The sequence below is a fragment of the Malurus melanocephalus genome, unplaced genomic scaffold (assembly GCF_030028575.1).
Source record: "Malurus melanocephalus ecotype Western Australia unplaced genomic scaffold, MMel_1.1 scaffold_130, whole genome shotgun sequence".
Taxonomy (NCBI): Eukaryota; Metazoa; Chordata; class Aves; order Passeriformes; family Maluridae; genus Malurus; species Malurus melanocephalus.
Genome location: NW_026623362.1, coordinates 120132 through 124962, shown reverse-complemented (window position 1 = coordinate 124962; position 4831 = coordinate 120132). Strand labels below are relative to the sequence as shown.

At 37.0% G+C, this 4831-nt stretch overlaps 1 non-coding gene across 1 annotated transcript; it reads left to right on the top strand.

The window, feature by feature from the left end:
* The first annotated feature begins 4435 nt into the window (after nucleotides 1–4435).
* Nucleotides 4436–4509, top strand: TRNAN-GUU (transfer RNA asparagine (anticodon GUU)). Its single transcript has one exon. It is a non-coding gene; the product is annotated as a tRNA-Asn (tRNA).
* Nucleotides 4510–4831: the final 322 nt, after the last annotated feature.

Here is a 4831-nt window from a genome sequence, read left to right as displayed (position 1 = left end):
GTTTTATTTTGAAGTATTATCTGTAAAATAGATGAACTTAAGGCATCATGCAAACATAATGTGATATACATATTAAATTTGAGTTCTAAGTATTTTTCTGATGTGCGCTGTTACTACATATTCAATGTATGTCCCATTTCCATCCAACCAATRTCTTTACTAGCTGCCAGCATAAAATCTATACTTCTTTTCTATTCAAGTCTGTCTGCTGATTCATTCACTTTCTCCATATTCTTTTTAAATAATAAAACCACTATTTTGAAGTGCTCAGGTTTRTTCTCTCAAGGAGAGAGATAGAAAAGGTGCCAAGTATACAGATGGGTAGTTATTATGTTTTTCCAGAAAAACCCCAACAAAAACAAACTAAAACAATGACAACAACAAAAATCCAAACAAACTAACCCCTCCAATTCTAGTTGTAGTAGGTATTCTTTTTTYACTCTATAAATCAAAAATTCCCATTGATGTGTTATTTTTTGCTCATRCCTCATTCAAAAAGTCAAGAACTTTCAAAGCCTTCTTACTGTGAACAAACCTTATTGTTTGTAAAGTGTTCCTGTTAGGGCTTCAGTTTCTTTGTCTTCATTTCATATGTATTTTGCACTTCAAGAAGCAACTTAAACACTTTTTAATGTCTTCTCTAACTGAAAGCATTCACTAGAATATTTCTGTAGCTTTTTACATTGTTGCTCATTAATAATTTTTAACAGTCTTATGATATATGTCTTTCCTGCAGTCATTGAGGACCACAGATGCTCTTCATCTGTTTTTATAACATTTGTTCATGAACAAGTGAGATCTTTCATCCAAGCAAAACGCATTTGCTTCAGCCTGTCTCATTCTGCATTATAYGTTAAGTTTGAGGGCTATGTGGCAAGTCTGCGAGGTGCATTTATGATATAAGTGTGGCTTCTCAAAACTTACCCAAATTGCTGCTGGTACTAGAAGCAGTGTAGATGCAGAAAACACRGAGTTCTGTCAGAGCTCCTGGGGTGTTGACTCAGCTTCTCAGTCAGGGCAGCTGCAGTGCTTAATCAGGAAAATTTAACTTTATTCTCAGGATCCAAAAATGAATTCAACTTTCCACAGAAAGGTAGTCTCTCTGGAGAATTTCAGAGATCTTAAAAAAAATCAGCCTGTTTGAAAGAGCAGCRGGAACTAAACTGCTATCAAAACAACTACTGCTTATAGATATTCAGAAAATTACAACCCTTAGGAACAGTAATTCTATGCTGCAGCCTTTGGAGGGCTCTCTTGGATCTGCTGCCTGCTGCTGGAAGTCCCTGGACATTCCTTGCTTTCTGTAAAGAACTAACACTGACTTTCAGTAACACCTGAAAACCCCATGTGTGGATTTCAGCTGTGTTGTTTTAGGACTGTACAAATACATACTGATACTGTTGCAGGTCGAGTATCTTAATTAAGGTAATTGCCCTGTGAATATTAAATATTTATATACATGTGAGCAAGACATCTGCTTTTGCTTCCTTTCTTTGGGGAAGTTTCTTGGGTGTTCCAGTGTTCGATAATCAAGATATTCTTCATTCAGTCAGAAGCTTTTGGCTGAAGCGCCATGAGTTAGGAAGTGGTTTGCATGTGTGCGGTCTCGCTTCTCACAGGTTCCTCCTTGTTTTTCACAAGCTAATTGAATTTGGCATCATGACATATACCTAAGAAATTCACACCAAAACCACTCTATATAAAAGGCCTGATACAAAAGGCTAATTAGGGATAAAAGGCTAATTAATTAGGGATTGCTAAGTATCCTATAAAAACAACTCCAGACATGAACTATTAATAGCTAGAAGCAGCTTTGTAAATTGCGTACCTACTTTATTTTCCTGTCTGCTGATCAACTTAGTCTGCTGGAAGTAAACCAGAAGTCTGCTAGCTCTTCTGATCACTCAAACCTCAGCTTTTGGTTTGCAAATTCTACAGCTTCCTGTTGGCTTTCTGCTTGTTCTGCTGGAAGCATCAAGGATCATTAGTGGGCAGGGAGCAGCTAGAGCAGCCACAGAGAGAACTAGAGAAAAGTATTTCCTTTGAGAGGCAGAGGTGTGACATTGCTGTATGCGTGGGATAAGTCCATAAATATTAAGAGTAAAATGCCTSTGGAAGAATTTCACATTTCTTTTTTCTACAGGTGTAGCCTTGTCTTAACTGAATTAATTATTTTCATAAGAGACTGTGGTGTTTTATATGGTCATTAATAACTGATACTGTCATTGCTGTGGTTTTTGGCTGCTTTATTTCCTCTGTGAGTCTAATAACAGTCAGGAATGAAGGGGTTCATCCCACATAATTCCACTCACTCCAACAAATTTTAACCAATAAATTTTAACCAATAAATTTTAACCAATAAATTTTAAACTGATCATCACCTCCCGTCTATAGGAGTGGAGCAAGTAAGGTGGTAATTTACTTGTAAGTTAGAATAAGGTGAATGCCTTACCATGAAGAATAGTGACTTCCTTTTTGGTTTAGAAAATAAATTTAAATTGGACAGATGCCATTTATATAGGTACAATTTAGATGGGGTCATTCTTTTAATGCTTCCAGACTTTGCCTGTCAGGCTCAGCATGAATGGAAGGAGACCTTTGTGCCACGGGCCAAACCTGGCATGCACAAACAAGTTTGCTGATAAACTGATTTCACAGGAGCTGTCCTTTCTCTTGTTTTCAGCATTACAACCATGTRTAGCTTCTGGAGTTGGAGCTACTGTCCTCAGGCAAAGGCACAATGTAATCACAAGGACTGGGTGCATGTAAGAAGATAAASTGACTACTGTAGTATAAAGTCAGCTATAACAGAGAGCTGATATTCAAATATTCTCAGTCAGAGGAATAGTAGGGCATTCTCATGTGATATTTTCTCTTTTGAGTTTTTGTATGTTTGTAAGAGTGTAATGAATTTTTCACATGTAGCAAGGATTATAAGCACCAGAGCTGGAAGAAAAGCTATCACTTACCTCTAATCTCTAAATTTCATAAGAAAAATGATCATATGTTCATAAGGAACATACTKTTACTTGTATACTGAGTGGAACATTCCCTACATTAATTAGTATTAAATTAATTAGTAGGATCTGCCATACCACAAAACATATTATTTCTTAATTTAAAGGGTGCAGCATTGCTGGATTGCTSCAGTCATATTGTAATTCCAGAAATAAAGCTGTGTTTCCAACAGATTCCTGGGCAGTGTAGTATTTTCAGTAGCACAGCTTTTGCCTGGGCAGCTTTTGTGTTCCTGCCAAATGATGSCATCGGACATTTTAATTGCTGGCTCTTCAGCCTCATAATGGCAATCAGTTTTTCCCAAAGGATCAAGTTTCCATGTGGCATGTGTGTGCATGGTAGGMACCTATTGTAAATATTTGATTGCATTAATGAAGAGGGAGTACTAAGTATAAGACATTTTTTTCTCAGTGGACTTGTTCAATCAAGCTTTGTAGCCTGAATACTGTCACAGCCAAATGGTGAAACAAACATGCCCCCAAACCTGAAAGATATTGGAAATTGTATCACAAATTACTGCTTTTACAAATTTCTAATTGGTAACAGTTATAAAAATGATTTTGCAATAGTCTGTACTAAAATCAGATTGATATTAAATGAAGTAATTATGAAATCACATGTTCAAARGCCATATTTAGCTTTATCACTAAGAGATAAATACATCTGCTGTTCTATAACATGAGTCTTAATAGTGTTTTCATTTCAGCCTTCTGTGGGCCTGAAACAGAGATGAAGAGAGGGAAGGGAAATGAGCAGATAGCAAATATTTAAGTAATCTGTCCGCTTTCATTAAAGACAGTCAAGGGATCCCACCTTTCTGCATTGTGGGGTGTGTCATTGCTGTGCTGAGAAAGGGGCTGGGACCCAGCTCAGCTCACTMATACAAATTATTTTTCTTTCAGCTGCTTACATTCTTATCCTCCAAGTTTTGAATCAAAGTCGTGGGTTAAGAATGTTTGATTTAGATGAGATTTTTGTATGCAGGTTTTTTCTATTCCTCCCCCCCCACACTCTTTTCTTGACTCCTGGTTGAGGGAAMATGGAAGTCACTGTTAGTTGTTTGTCATATTGAGTTATTCTTTTTTTTTTCATAAACACTTTGTTTCCTATTGGTCCTCTTCCTGGTTTTCCTTTGTTCTCCCTGTCATACCTTCTTAAAATTCAGAATTTCAGAATTCTTTATATTGACAGGGCAACCTTTAGAAGCCTACACAGCCACAGTCCAAGCTTTGCTGTGTTGTGCAGCATTATAAGCCTTTCTTTCTKCTGCCAGCAATACTGATGCCATATGATGTCCATGTTCTCTTTTAGCATTTTTGCATTAAATTCCGCTACTTGAAATCAATGCTTTTAGGTACATAACTGTATTTTTGGTAGGAAAATTATTTTTTCTTATGAAGATCCCATTGCCAAGGGAGTCTCTGTGGCGCAATCGGTAAGCGCGTTCGGCTGTTAACCGAAAGGTTGGTGGTTCGAGCCCACCCAGGGACGTGTTTTCCCCTTTCCTCTGCCATGGGGGTTTGGAACCCAATGACCTTAAGGTGCTTTCCAAACCTAGCCATTCTATGAGATTTTAGAAATTTGGAATTCTCTGTTTAGCCTTAGGGTCACTGTAAGCCTAGTTTGCTRAAGTATCAGCAATGGATTAACAGACTAAAATATTTCCATGAATCATTATTTAAAAATTAAATTGCATAGACATAGTTTCATTTTGGCAGAATATTGCAGTGCTCCCTATACTGTCCTACTTTTTACCTGTTTTGTTGCTTGTGAGTTCTAAAGGATGTGTTATTTTATGATGTTGAAATGTAAA